Consider the following 16,813-nt stretch of genomic DNA (forward strand, 5'->3'; position numbering starts at 1 on the left):
TTTATACTTGAGTGTTTTGAGAAAAGATGCCGTTTTAAATTTCAGCATTTGTTTTCAAAAAGATTCATAGCTGTGGAAAACATAGAGAAAATAAATTTCGTATTTTTTTTTTTTTTTCAAATTACTATTTTAATCGCTATAAATATTAGAAATTAAAATAGTCAATTAAATAAATTTTCCTTTGGTCATGGCACAACTTATAAAGTACAAAAGTTAATAATTCCAATGAAATGTAAACACTGAAGAGTAGTAAGCGGGGGTTTTGGTAAAGGATAAGTAACACTACTCCCCCGCTTCACTAAAACCCTTGCTTAACTTGTTTTCCGGAAGTGCGTCAATGACTACCTACTACTTCCCACCTGAAAAAACTAAAGTGTGTCACCAACGGAAAGTTAGCCTATTTCTGTCCTACTGTAAGTCTGGTTTTAGTAGTTTAATCTTTTAATTTACTTATTCTATTATTTGATCATTAATTATTTAATATTTTAATTAATTCATTCTATTACGTAATTACACTAATGAATAAAATAAATATAATATTAGTAATGTAAGGTTGAGAAGTTAAAACTGGTTCACATCTTTAGTTCGAGTTTAGTCTAGTTGTATGTCTGCTGTTGCTGTAAATGTATCGAAATAGAGGACTCGAGATTTTTCTATCTCTTCATATAGTTTTAACCAAGTATAAGCCGTAGTGAAAGCTGGAATGAACACATTAGTATAGGAGTCCTGTGCAATAAATTCATCAGCATACTCATACTGTATTGCGGCCACTTCAGGTGTAGGTAAATACATATCCTTAATCCAAAAAAAAAACATGCAATCAAAATTTTACCATACTGAAATCCAATAAGTATCTTATTCCAAAATATTAAAAAATAGTAACTTACGCGTAGAGACATATCCAATAACAACTTGTTGAATTCTGTGATAAATGGACACAAACTTTAGCTGGGTTTTATTCAACATCATTCCTCATCTTTAAAAAAAAATATTGATTCATAACTTTTTTTAAATTATATAAAAAGATCTTTCATTTTATGTCACTCTCATACTTTTCCGTTTTTGTATATTCAAATAAAACTTAAAAAATATTACCTTCCCTAAAAACTATTAAGGATCATTATCGCTACTGCTGGTCTTCCTGGATTACAGGCAATACAGTCGAGATCCTGTTTAATACCTTTCTTCCTTTTATAATCATTGATATACTTTTGTTTATCCTCAGAGGTTTTATGCCAACTGGGGCCTTTCAGATGCTTCTTATTAAATTTTAAGAAAAATGTTGATATACGTTATGAAGAGATAGTTAGATGACTGAGGAAGGTGATATAGTAGGGGGACTGGAAAGTAATGTCGTTTTGGTGCATTAAATACTCGTTAGTCATTAAAACCAATTCATTTTTCCGATCCATTTCGATTCATTTTCCGTCCGACATTGAATGGTTGTTGCTAACGAGGGTGAATACATTATTAATTAAAAATAAGATCTTGATAACAAATATCAAATACGCCGAAACGACATTACTTTCAGGTTCCCCTAATACTTCATATAAGTAACGAAATAAAATATTTATTAATACTAACATTAATATCAATTTTAAAAAATAAAAAAAAGTTTTATCCTACAGTTACTGCCTTATGAGCTTCTTTAGATACCCATGTACAAACACCAGATACAAAAGCTTTTTTTTCGTCATTATGGGTACAATCCTCGATCTTCTGCTCAACACATGTCTTGCGGAGTGGGAGCATAAGCTTTTTTTGTATCTGTATGGAAAAATGGAGTGAAATAATTTTTGGTGAGAAAGGATCTTACACTTGACAGGACCAAAATAACTGTTGATGTAGTCAAAATTGTTGGTGATGATGTTTGGATGACCAACAGTATATCGACAATATTTTTTCACCCAAGGATACAAACTTGTAAAACCGATATACTTGGCAGAACCTTCATAAATAAAGTTGAATAGCATCTCAGCGACCATCATAGAAGCCTCCCAGGAATTAAGATGGTCAATTTCTTCCTGGGTTTTCAAATATTCTTTGAGGTAATTTTTTTTTTCTTTCCTTTTTTTTCTTGCTTCCAATGCAACTCCAAACTGCATCCAAGATTCTTGCATTTCTCCAAAGTTGTGTTGGTCTCTTCAAATAAAGAATAATATATGGCCAAGCAATGTTATAAGGAAATTTTTTCTAAGGAATGTAAATTTTAAATGTTTTTTGGATATAGATTTATAAAAATATATTCATTTAGCTATTACCAAAAATTAAATTGATTTTTGAGACTAGTTTTTTTTTCCTTTTGTGGGAATTTTTAAAATTTTATCTACTGTAAAAGTAAGTCATAAGTTTAAACTTTTGTGTTTATAAATATAATCGAATTTAAAAATTCTGTGTTTATAACATTAAAAAAAAACTTGAAATAAATATAAAAATTATCAAATGAACTAATGCATAACCTTTACTATTACCCACATTTATGAAAACAATGCCCTTCATTGCCATTTTTTGTTGTTGTTGTATTTTTAGAAATTATTAACAGATGACCTCTCAAGTGATTGGTGGGAAAATATTGTCCCATCAATATTTAAAAATAAATGATGATGGTGGCAAATATACTAGCCACGATCTTATAAAGGACTAATCAAAAAATAGCGAGCACTCTATTAATTACATCACTGAACTAATGTAATTTTAGAAACTGTGACTCAAATTTAGGAGTGATTGTTATAATAAGTTCAGTATCATTTTTAATGGTCATCAAGATTGTTTCTATTTAATTATAAAAATCACCAACACTAGATACATTCAATGCATTTGCTACAAGTTATCCTCTCACTAAAATTACCTAAATAAGAATAATAAAACAAAAATAAAAACTAAACAGTATTACACCTAAAAAAAATAATTAATCTTTGAGGGTTTTTATTTTACGTTTTGTGCTCAACACGTGCCTGTGACTTAAACACTCGATTTGCTGGGTAAAGTTTACATAAAGCCTACACTGTAATTGTACTATCCACGTAACCACGTAATATAAGATACTAACCACGATCTTACAAAGGACTAAACAAAAAGTAGTGAACACTCTAAAAATCAATTACATCACTAAACTAACGTAATTTTAGAAACTGTGACTCAAATTTAGGAGTGACTTTTGTAACAAGTTCAACATCATTTTTAATTGTCATCAAAATTGTTTCTATTTAATTATAAAAAATCATCAGCACTAGATACATTCAATGCATTTGCTACAAGTTATATTCTCACTAAAATTACCTAAATAAGAATAATAAAATAAAAATAGAAACTAAACACCTAAAAAAAAAAATAATTAATCTTTGAAGGTTTTTATTTTACGTTTTGTGCTCAACACGTGCCTGTGACTTAAACACTCGATTTGCTGGGTAAAGTTTACATAAAGCCTACACTGTAATTGAATGCAGATTACAGTCCGCCTAAGCCACAGAGTAAACAGTTGTCCCAAAGAAAATGGGATTCTCTGCAGCAACAGATGGGGTAGTTTTTGCAACCATATTTAAGCTTCCACACCATAAACCGCTTTGTGATGGGGGAAAAGAAGTAATTAAATTCTTCAGCGGTAAAAACTAGGTAAATGCCCTCCAACTCAGTTTTAAACAGTAGCCGTTAAAATAAATACATTGTACGAGCAGTGTTTCTTTTGTGGTGGTGGTTTTTTTGTTTTAATAATAAAGCAAGCGTATTTTAATCGTACTTTCTTATCCTTTGTTTTCTTAAATCGGAAAGGATTTGTGGGAGAGCTGATATTTCGAAAACAAGCGAAGTGACGCATTTAAGCGGAAAGTCGTTCATGGTTTTGAGAATATTCAAGCAAATTAAACACTCATTTATGATCGTTAAAATTATTTATTTTTAAAATATACTGATATTTGAGATAAGTGTTAAATTTTAAAACTATTATTTTTTATTTAATAATTGTCTCAAATATTAAAGATAGTTTCAAAAAAATTATTAGAAAAAAACTTTTTTTCAAAGCATTTAAAGATAACCTTTTGAAGTTGATTTTTCAAACTTCTATTATATCTTATTCTCCCTACTTCTTTTGGTATAAGTACTAACATTCTTTTTTTTCCTTTATAGATATTCCCCTTATTCACCAGTGACCATCTATTATTTTAACTTTGATGACACACATATAAATAAAAAAATAATGAGTTCCTCAGATTCTAATTAAGTCACAAGAGCGTAGCGCTACTTGATACTTCTTTTTAATAAGTTTTTATGACTTTACCGTACTTTAACTCAAAATGGCATAAAGAAACCCATAAGACGAGGATTGAAATCGGGTGCATTGGACAGATTTCCTTATCGAATGAGTTTTCAAACTGTGTAGCAGAGTAATCACTTCTGCACGTCCCAAAAGGTTAACTTCAGGTTAATTAACAAGGCACGTGCAAAAAGTTTGATATAAAACAATAAAAATTCTCATTTTCAATGTTATTTTTACTCCTTCGTCTCCTTTGTCCAATGTTGCTTTTGTAAAACATCTGCCTTTAAACAGATGAGAAAAATTTTATGATCTCACTCAGGAAAGGTGAAAAGTAAAGATACAGAATATAATGCTGATCACTACGAAAACAACTTGGATTAAAAAATACATTAGGATCATAATTATCCATTGTTTTATATTCCTTTGTAACTCTATTTCCCGATTCCACTTGCACTACGCTATAAAAAAAATCATTTACGACAGAGCCCACTTCCTTTTAAAAGTAGAATCCATAATGGTCAAACTAAAATACACTGTTAAACGGATAAAGTAAATTAAAACTACAACTTTCAGAAAAACTAAACAAACTTCACTAATGATTTTTTTGTTATTCACAGAAACTTATTAATTCTATGAAGTCATACATTGAAGTTTTGAGACTTATATGAATTAGGGACATCAAGGAAATGAGTTGTATTTATTTTGAAGGCTTGTCGGGGAAGAGAACTGATTTTACCACTTAAAAACATTTTTAAGTATGAACTAATAAAAATATGCAAAAAATAAATTTAAAAAAAAATTCAAGCAATAATTTGGCACCCGAAAGTGTATGCATTCTGATAAAACCCTCTCGTATCTGATTTCCAAAGTCAGAGTTTTTTCAACTAATTAACATATTTAGGGTGATTATTTACTTTATTATAACTATTTTTTGAAGCATTCTAAACTAATAAAAATTTTATAATTTGTTGAATCATTTAAATATTGCTGCACCTAAATTGAATCATATTTTCGTGTTTCTGAAATTTGATTATATGAAACTTTGGTTAACGTAGCTCAATTTAACATCTTTTAAGGGTAGTTTTAAATTTGCACTGGAATAGTTCAAGGTATCAATATGAGGACTGATTTTTATAGTAGTAGATTTTTAAGAAGTAGATTTCTTAACTGATTTTTATAGGAGTAGATGCATAAATTTAATCTTTCTTAAGGATTCTTTAAGAAAAATGTTTAACTTTTTTCTGACTGTAGATGCTTAATTAACCATATCGATTGCTTAAAACATTATAAATTGTTATCAATGTATTTTTCTGAACCAAATAATTGATTGACTCTCAGAATAGATGAATTTCTGAAATTAGACACGGGCATTACGATTAAAAAAGTAAAACTCGAGAATATCCCAAGCATTGACCTCATCTGCACCGTTTTTAAATTGAGACATCCATAAAAACGAATTTAGATAGGAGCCATGTAAACAACGAGTGTAGAGAAATGAAAACATCATTTTCCAGCATCAATTGATCCTCTCTTTTTTTTTTATGAGGACACACATCTTGGTAGATGTCTTATGAGGCGATGAAACATCAGGCGAGCAATAGTCACAGCTGAAAGATAAGAAGCTCTTACTGTTGATGATCTACATGACTCGGTTCAAAAGATGGGCCCCCTGGCAACACAACCTCATTCTAATCGTCTTATCAAGATTATTAAGTTGTGGTATGAGAATGGAAAAATCGTATAATTACTACGAGCTCTTAACTGAAAATTTATAATTACTGATATTTTATTTTGAGAAATATCAAGAATGAACAGAAATTTAAAAAAAAAATAGCCTGCATTTTTTTTATTGGGTAATGATAGATAACGTTTAATGTTGAAATGGGAAAATAAAACATATTAACGTTCTCATACATCAAAAATGTTAACATACAATTGTGAGATTCATAAGTCTTGTGAATACGAATTGCTTTAAAGTTATTTTATTTACATAGGTATTTTTAAGTTCCTTTACCGAATGTGCTTTTGATTTTCACCGGATAATAATCAGTTAATAACATGAATTTACTTGTATTTGTTATTTGTTTTACATATGTAGAGCGATATAACGTTGGAAACGAAAATGTTTGAAAGCATTTGACGCAGGCTAATTTAAAAATCTGGTTCTATGCGAATGTCATCGTTATTTTACAAAGAGCCAAGCTAAGTGGAAAAATCTCTAGTATTTTTCATTCAGCCTAATATTATTCAGAATCATTTCAATTAGCCTATAAACCTTTAGGCTAATTAGAGAATGTAAGCAGATTATAGCAAATTATCTGAATTCACTTGGACTTATAGCAATGAGTTTATAGGCACTTTATAAACGGCTTAAAATAAATCAGGCTTTTTGAGAAATAGTCGATATATTTTCTAATTACTCTTAAGGTAACTCGTTGTAATGACTCTGAATTTCAGGCTGATTAGAAACTTTGCCTAAGGTGATCTTCGAAACTACCTGGTAAATTGCATAATAATGTCGGCTATTTGGGGAGAGTTAACTATCTAATTGGCCTATGTCACAAGCATCTTCAATCAAGAAAATTATCACCAAAATCACACTATAGGAAGACAGAGCTTTGGTTATATCGACGACAATTGCTTAAGATTTCTTATAAGAAAGTCTTTTCCTTTAGGGAAAGTGAGACCATGTATTTTGCAAACTGTAAAAATTAATTTTTCAAAAGTGATACAAAACTAAAATATGGCTACATAATATTCATTCATGAAGTGTGTGTCCAGTAGCACTAGCAAATTTTTTTAGTTTCGATGAAGAAGTTTTTTTGATCGTGTAGGCGGAAAAAAACAATTAAGATTTTCGAAAGAGTGTCATGCTTTTCCCACCTAAAGGCAGTTAAAGAAAAATAACCAAAAAAATTTAATAAAATTAAGTGAAAAATTTGTTCAAGTGTGCTCTGAGAGAAACGAGCGGTGAAGACCTGTGTTTAATTCGAATACATTTTCCTTAATTCCCTTAGAGATATTTTAAAATTCTTTTCTTAAAATATCATCAATTTTGCAATACACCCTTTGAAATCAATCTATTTACGAGAAGGTAATTTTATTTTTATGCACTTCCATTGAAAAAAAATATTTAAGAAAACTACAGTTTTGTGTATATATAATATATACAGTATTAGCTAACTCTAGACGCATCTTGTCCGGGCACCATAAATCGTAGATTGCAAGTTAATAGTAGAAAATTTTATATAAATCAAAAGTAATTTAGACTAGTTTAAATTAAGAAGATCAATTCTTGAGGGAAAATAAAACATACGAGTGGTAAGTATATCAGTGGGAGTTTTCGGCTTTTCGATTTCATGCGTGACTAAAAATTTGAAATCATATCCAAAATGTCATCACAAAATGTACACACTAAAGGTCAAACGATTATGAATAACGAAATGGATTAAAAATGAAAACTGTTTTAATTAAAATAACTTCACCTTTTTATAGGCAAAATTAATGTAATATTTGGAAGTATACTTCCACCTTTAAATATATACTTCTCCCTTTAAATTAAATCTTTTAACGTTGCATTCTAATATTCATTTTTAATTAAAATTTTCACAAATGAAATACTTCACCTTTTCCTTGGAAATTTTTACTACCAAATATTCATTTTTACAGAATATCGATATACATATCATTTTAAAAAATCTTTTTCCATTAACTTTTTTTCAGAGCATTTTTCAATTGCTATTTATTGTAGTACTTTTCCGAGTATTATTTTTTATTCGTGCACTGTTCTATCCATGTTTTTTAATGAATAGACTTTTTAAAGTATTTACAGGATATTTTTTGGAATATTGCATTGTTAAATTAATATAACTTCAACCCTTTCCAGTCAAAATTAATGTGATATTTGAAAGTATATTTCCCCCCTTAAATATACATTTAAATCTTGAGCAAATGCTTAAGATTTTCGGGCTTTTAGTAAATTAGGACATGAAAGTTTAGTAGAAGATGACATATTAAACTCTAATACTTAAAAACCGTTATGAGCTATTCAATTTAAAATTTAAAGGATAAATTAACTGAAATTAATTACAATATAAAATTCTTTACTGTCTAAAATTTTTTCTTAAATTGTGTTTTGGCAGTTTCATCCCAGGTTTCGTTCATTTCAAGATAAATTTGATTTCATTGTTAGTAATTCGAAAAAAAACAGGAATTAAATTTAATAAATCATTAATATTTATACAAATTAAAGCCCTTAACAATACGTGCTAATATTCATTTTTACTCAAGATTTTCAAAAATGAAATATTTTACTTCTTCCTTAAAAATTTAAAATATCAAATATTCATTGCTCCAAAATATAAATATACATATTCGTTTAAAAATGCTTTTTAAATTACACTTTTATTCCGCGTACTTTTTAATCTCTATTTATTTTAGTACTTTTCCGAGTGTCATTTTTCATTCATGCACAGTTTTATTCATATTTTTTTTTCTTTTTTTTTACTGAACACATTTTTTGGAGTATTTACAGTATATTATAGACTGAGGTAAATTTTGATTGCGATTATCTACAATGAGATAAGAGATAAAAATGAAAGAAAAACCTCCGTTGAGAATAAAATGATGACAGAAAAATTGCAGTTAGGAATGCGAGGGGCCCTTTAATCCCAGGGTAACGAAAGGAAGTCATGAAAATTGTGACCCTTTGTTTAGAGATTTTCGTGATCCCTAACTAGACAAAAATGTTGAAAATTTAGTTGTGGTAATTTATAGAGTAATTGTAACGTTTTTTTCTTTCTACAAAACAATTAATAATGCAACACAAAGTTATCTATAATCACTACTCAATCCTAAACGAAATACTACACTACGGATATTTAACGAATATAATCGATATGATCCCAGCTTTAGAAAGTCTTTTTTTTTTCTTATAGAGCAATACAAATCAATATAAGGCTGATGATAAAAGCCATAAATGATCATAAATCATATGATTAAAGCCATGGAAATTAAATTTTTTTGCTGCACAACATCTTACAAAACTATACAAAATACCTTTATCTAATATCGCTAATTATTCCTAAAAATTCTAAATATGATTAATTTAAGGTTCTCTTTTTCCTTTTTTAAAAATGCATCCTTCGTTTATAATAAAACCGTATCATGGGAAATGCTCCAAGTAAATATTTCGTCAAATTGAGAAAATTCTTCACTTTTTTGAAGTTTTCGTCAAAGGCATGAGGCTTAATGTTACATAGTGATTAACAAATTATTTGAAAATACAACATCAAAGTAGGAGTAAATAAACAATCAGTAATTTGAACACTACTTGATAAATGACCCCACTTATCTCTACACCATCTTTCATAAAGTACAATCGTTAGGCGTTGGAAAATGGATGTTACACGAGTGAGAAAAAGAATATTTCGTAGCAAAATTACGATTAACGAAATACAGCTCAAAAATCCATGAATCTTCAAAAATGTAAACACAGGTTTCTAAAACGAGAATTTTTAAATTATAATTTTCTTCAGAGAACCCTAATCGGGTATTCTTGTTTTCAATTGTAAATTAGCAATAATCTCTAAAGTTTTAACACCACGCAGATGGATGTAGAAGATGGATGGATGAAGTTTTTCTTTACAAGTAAATCACCAATTTGGAATTTCGATAATTTAGACAGAATATGAATTATCACGTTTTATTTTTGATAACATAAAAACTTCATTAACTTCAAAAATTAAAAAAGTCTAAAATTCGACATTTTTCAAGCCCTCAAAAATAGACACCCATTCTCGAAACTCTCCAGTTGTGAATAATGAAAACAAAAGGGAAACAGAAAACGTTAAGTTGCCAACAAATTCATTTTAAGTGCTAAATTTTATTTATTTATTTTTTTTTTTTTTCATTTGCACTCTTGGATTGAAAAAATGATGAAATTTATCTCCAAAAACAAATAACTCTAAAATTGACATTAACAGGATATCAGAGTTTTGCTTACTTAACCAACAAAAGTCATTCAAACTCTGGAAATCAGAAAAAAGACTTTAATTACAGCATATTAAGCAGGTCATTTCAGCAATTTTTATCGAACTTCAAAATTTTAAACTGCTCATAAAAAGCTCAATAAAATATTATATATGAATGCAACTATTTTTTTATATGACTACCGCATTTTTTTTAATTAAAAGAAACAGGATCAAGATAAGAATTTTAAATTGTTTCAAAACATATTTGCCAACAATTCATTTTTTTATAATTTAAATTTTGCCAGCATTTTAAAAGCCTCAATACGAGGCAGCTGAGAAAAGTGGCGTTTCATTTTGTGGTGTTAAACATTTGAATCATGTAATAGTGGGAAAATAATTTTAAATCATATAAAATTACCACTAGAAAAAATGCTCCCAAAACGAGTAAAAATTTGGCGGCCCTACATGTGTATGCTTAAGACAAAGCAAAGGACACCTGATAAATAAAATTACCACGTAGAATTCCTTTCTAAAAATATATGTTAGCAGGGGCCTTTTATATATACATATATAAGTGAAAAATATAGGGAAAATAAGGAAAAGGAAATAAAGATTTTTAAGGTAGAGAAAAAATTAAAAAATGCTTTTAAAAAAAATTTATAAACTTAAAAAATTTTAACTTAAAATAAGGAAAATATATATTCTCGTCATTAGCTCACACGATTGTATCCGAAAGTATAGTGCTTTCTAATATTGCATTAATATAGCCAAAGCAAAGCATATCAATACAATAGTGTGAGGAGTACCTAAAATATTGAAACGAAAATGGAACTTAGAAAGCAAAAAAATATAAAATAAAAATAAAAAATTTAAAATAAAACGATCAAGCAAAAATAGAAAATAAAAACTCAAGAAACGAAACAATACTCAAACTTTTATACATAAAGTGAGCTGCGAATTCAAAAGTACTCACACTTACAAGCATTTTTCGAAAATTATTTAAAATGTTTTCATAACAAGTTTGTTGTTGTTGTTGTTGTTAATTTACGTCGCACTAGAGCTGCACAATGGGCTATTGGCGACGGTCTGGGAAACATCCCTGAGGATGATCCGAAGACATGCCATCACAATTTTGATCCTCTGCAGAGGGGATGGCTCCCCCGCTTCGGTAGCCCGACGACCTGATAACAAGTTTGACAGATTATGAAATACGAAAGTACTAGCGTATATTGAGGATGAAGGTTATCAAATAATGGCGCGTTCTTACTGAAATACACAAGCGCGTTTGATTTGTTAGTTACCTTGGATTGGTCCGAATCTGGATATGTACAAGGTAATATTTATTTTACTGTATATTTTAAAGTTTATTGTTCATAAGGTTAAGAACAGTGGTGGCTTTGGGGAAAGAGTGCTCGCCTTCCAATGAGTTGAACCGGGTTCGAATCCAAGCGACGGCGAATACCACACCCGCCTCCCACCGACCACAGAGTTGACGTAAAATACCTTCAGTAAAAGACGGATCATGAGTTAAAGTCTCCTTGCCGTCAGGCTAACCGCGTGAGGTTTTCGTGGTTTCCCTCTCCATGTAAGGCAAATGCGGGTTAGTTCCATCAAAAAGTCCTCCACGAAGTCAAATTTCTCCTAATACTTGATCCAAAAGATCCCTTGTCCTCTGGATTAGGTTTAAAATTTCAAGGCTACGGAGTTAACATTAGTAGTCACAAGTCTGAAATTAGGTCACCTGCTCAACAAAGGTTATAAAATTGAATTTTAATATGGACATTTTAATATTTGCAAAATTGAATTTAGAAAAAATTTGTAACATTTGATGAAAAGAAAGATTTTAAATTTTTTATTTTAAAAACTTCTTTATTAAATATTGGAAGATTTTTAGCCACGGATTTGCCCGAATTGTATTTGAACAGAGTAAAAAAATAAAATTAGTTGAGAAAGAACTTTTTAGTTATAACATACAATTAACTCAACGATTTTATACAGAATTTAATTGCATTAGTTGGATATCCATTGCTTTTATTAAATTTTTAACGATTTCGTCGATTTGTTTTTTCGATAAAAAAACGTTACTAAAAATTCTTTGAATTCTATTAATTTTATTAAAACTGATATTTAAATAAGTGTTTTTAGAAACATTAGAATTCCATGTAATTAGTTTATTTATATTAAATTCAAAATCATTTTTTTTATCTTATAAATTAACAATGCATATATTTTCTTCTTTATTAATACTTAAATCAAAACAATTAAAATTAATATTATCGTCATGATTACAAAGCAAGATTAATTCCTCGGGGTAAATATTATTCAACAAAATTGTACAATTTTGAAAATTAGAGATAATTAAATCATCAATAAGTTTAAAAACAAATTTAAAATCAAGAGTATGATTTTTTTCATAATAGTGTGAAAATAAGTTAGCTACGAATGATGAACAATTGGATCCTTGGGGTATTCCATCAGTTTGAACAAAAATATATTTTCTATCGTAAAGATAATTACTAAAAAGACAAAAATTAATTAGAATTTCCCAATAATCAAAATTGCAATGAAGGATATTTTTATAATCATAGTATTGACTCGGTAAAACTTCTTTTAGTTTTGAAAGGAGAATAATATTAACAAGTTCTTAGAAATCAAGTTGCAATAGAACTAATTTTATTTTGTTTAATAAATCCGAAAATAGGTTGATTATTAGTGATAATCCAAGAAAAACCTTCTTTAATAATATAGTTAATAATTTTATTTAAGTAGTTAGAGAAAATGGCGCCAGATTTAGTTAGGTAAGAATTAGACCAACAAATGATTGTTTTAAATTGAAAAGGAATTTTATGAAATTTTGGACTGATTATTAAGTATGGAAATTGAATATTATTAGTTTTAATTTTCAACCTCTTATAAAAAGCTAAGAAAATGTTTGTGATATTATTATTTAAATTACAAAGTTTGAAATTTTGAATATTATTTAATTACTCATTTAAATGTTCAACATAGATTTTTTTACTGAAGATTTCATTATTGTGAGGTTTGTCTATGGGAGTAATTACTAAATATTTTTGTAGTTGCTTAATTGATTTATCAGTTTTTTTTTTATATATATATATATACACTATAGCAAAAAAATCGAGGCACCAAGAAGGAGTTGTCCGATTGAAACGAAAATTAGTGGATAGGAAGACAATGTACAGAATAGTAAATGATTAAAATTTCAGAACAATTGAATAATTTATTGCAGAGTTACAGTAACAAGTTCAATAAGGTGTTGACCCGCCTCTAGCCTGGATACAAGCTGCCACACGGCGTGGCATAGACCTATAAAGCTCCCGGATGGTCTCCTGCGGTATTTCCTGACAAATTCGATCCAATTGTCGAACGAGGTCATCAACATTCCGTGCCAGATGCAATCGCCTTCCCATCATATCCCAGACATGCTCGATGGGAGAGAGATCTGGTGATCTGGCAGGCCAAGGAAGAGTTTGACAAGTTTGCAGACAGTTCATAGCAACACGTGCCGTATGTGGTCTGGCATTGTCCTGCTGAAAAACCAGCCCAGGGTGCTGCAAAAGGAACGGTAGCAAAACAGGTCTTAGGATGTCATCGACGTACCGCTGTGCAATAAGTTTACCTCTAATGACGACCAAAGGGTGCCATTTCCCTTGACAGCCGTCCGGCTGTCAAGGAAAATGGCACCCCAGACCATAATGCCTTGTTGAGGGCCAGTGTGGCTTGCAATAGTGAAGGCAGGAGCTGCCCTGTGCGTCTCCAAACACGTCTTCGATGATCGTCAGGACACAGTTGGAAACGGGATTCGTCGCTAAAGACTATACGTCCCTAGTCGGCATCATTCCAGCCTGATCGAGCCAAAACATTCGTGCATACGAAATTTCAAAGCAATCGGATGATTGCTTCTTGGTGCGTCGATTTTTTTATTATAGAGTGTGTGTGTATATATATATATACATATGTTTAATTGAAATGTTTAAGAGATGCTAAAGGTGCACTGAAAAAAACGCGCAATGAAGATTATAAGTATTTTTTATCATTCAAATTTTGTAATGTGCTCATAAACCACCATAATAATAAATAAGTTATTATAAATAATTCGATGCACTCAAGGTAACGGTGAGGAATTACCCCTCCACATTTCCGTTTTAGGATATCGGGATATGTGACTGTTAATTTTCAGTCTTGATTAAGCAGTTGTATATCATTTTTTTTTTAAAGTTGCTATATGTTAGCTTATAGCTTACATAGAAATAAAAAAAACTAACTGACCAAAAATGAAGTTAACAAGCGTTTAATAAAATTGGAGTTATCTCAAACTATGCCAGAACTGTTTTGGTTAAATTACCTTTCAGGTAATAATTTTATCCAACATACTATCAAACAACATGATAATAAAACCATATTTTATTTCAATAAAAGTCGCTACTAAAGCACTACCTTGCTCTTTGGTATTCGCTTAAAAACAGCAGAAGACACTTTACCATATTCTGGCAGTTTTACCCACACTTTCCTCTTATTGCAATATTAATATAGATCATGATATGCTTTTATGAAGTCAGATGATAATCAAGAAAGCATCCAAAACTTTATCCAAACTAAATTAAAATATAAAATTTAAAAAAATTACATATCTTCTTGCAACGAGAAATCAAAATCATTCATTTTGCTTTAGTTTTATACACATTTTCAAGCAATAATTTTATTATTTAGTAACTTCAAATCGAAGAGAGAAATATTGCATAATAATATTCACGAAATGAATATTTGAATACGGTTAGTATCTTTTAAATTAACACTGAGTGCTTAATTAGAGCTTTGTCAACACGTAATAAAATTGTTGTCTTTTAAAAAGTGAAAATAGTTCTACACTGGCTAAACAAAATTCCGAACCCTTTCCAAAAGACAGCTATGCTACTCTAAATGAAGCGAATGTTTTATTTTAAAAGAATGTTTATTTAATTATCAAACAAATGATAAAAAAGCTGGAAAATATTACTGTCTCATTAGTCGATTTGGAAAATGGGCTGATTTGAATAATTAGTTTTAAAAAAACTGTGAAAAGCGTGGTTTCTTTAATTTCCTTGGAATTCCTATTCCTGAAGGAATGTCGTCTTCATTACTAAATGAAACTCCCGTTAATTGAAATTTATTTGAATGGAAAGAATGAAATTCTTCTTAACATCATGGTTTACGAAAGTTCATTATTTAAGTCTTCAATGATAAAATTATGCAACGAGTTAACCAAAGTAAAATGGATATGGAAAAATAAAAATTAACGTTTACAGAATTCCATTAGTTCGAAACTTTCTGTAAATTACGTAAATGATGCACTAATTTTGAAATTTAAATTTGATATTAAGTATATCAGAGCGAATGAAACATTCCTGAAAATAAATAATATTCGTCGGCTTCTTTAACTCTAAATTCCGACATAATTTGGAGATTTCTAGAGTGTACATATATTGTCTGTATCTTGTATTATATATTCTTTCAGCTTCTTATTCAAATAACTTAAAATAGATGCAGTGAAAGAAAAATAATATTTTTATTATAACTATACAACTGAACCATGAACAAACCCTTGCACATTTTATATTTATACTTAAAGTCATGGTATGCATTTCAACTTGATTTTTAGATTATAAATTAAGCACACACGCACACACATATTATATATATATATATATATATATATATATATATATATATATATATATATATATATATATATATATATATATATATATTCTTTTAATGGCAGTTACTGATGCTCTTGTTCTTTACCTCGTTTCATTTAACGTACCCGGTGGACACCTGCGAAGGAAGGAGGGCTACGTTATAGTCTGCCTATGCCAAGAACTCCCCTCACTATTCGTCTGAAGCGGAGATTGTGATTATCGTTCCAAGGTTTAGATATTTCAAGCAAGGGAGTTGGGTTAATATTTAAGGGAGATTTTGGCTCTGGTCGGGGAGAAAAATATATCAGGGGTGAGAGAAGCTCCTTGCTCTGAAATACACTATTTCTTGTTTCCATAGCAGACGGTCATAGACTTAGTGATTTTTTTATCGACAAAGTATACACACGCCGCACTGTCAAAGACTTGTTCAGAGAGTGAGACACATCACCCATCAGAGGACAATACACGAACATTCATGTCCTGAGCTGGATTCTAACACGTAACTATTAGTTTCGCAGCCAGAAAAAACATACATCAATAATTTAGTTTTTTTAATTATATTATAATATGGTTAATGAAATATGTTAAAAATCAATTATAAACATATTTCAGTTTAATTTTAAACAAAAAAGTATATTTAAAACTGTATATGTCAAATGTACTGTAAATGTACTGTAAATGTCAAATGATACTTTAAAAAATTTAGCATTGCAATGTTTTCTTTGTTTTTTTAATTTTCATAAGAATGGGTTAAAAAGAGTTTTTCACTTTTTGTTTTAAAATGGTTTACTTTTTTGAAACTGCCAGCACAAGATATACCTTTTTTCAATGCTTCAATGCTTACCCTTCCTCAATCTGGAATTTTATGCAACTTTATGTAATATCAGTTT

The 16,813-nt window shown here is 29.4% G+C and overlaps 1 long non-coding RNA gene across 1 annotated transcript; it reads right to left on the minus strand.

Moving 5' to 3' along the window:
- Positions 1-553: 553 nt before the first annotated feature.
- Positions 554-1,040, minus strand: LOC147801829 (uncharacterized). Its single transcript, XR_015430365.1, has 2 exons — positions 888-1,040; positions 554-795 (listed from the first exon to the last, which is right to left on the minus strand). It is a non-coding gene; the product is annotated as an uncharacterized LOC147801829 (long non-coding RNA).
- Positions 1,041-16,813: the final 15,773 nt, after the last annotated feature.

This window comes from Parasteatoda tepidariorum, chromosome 11 (genome assembly GCF_982258835.1).
Source record: "Parasteatoda tepidariorum strain Cologne lab strain chromosome 11, Ptep-v5.0, whole genome shotgun sequence".
Classification (NCBI taxonomy): domain Eukaryota; kingdom Metazoa; phylum Arthropoda; class Arachnida; order Araneae; family Theridiidae; genus Parasteatoda; species Parasteatoda tepidariorum.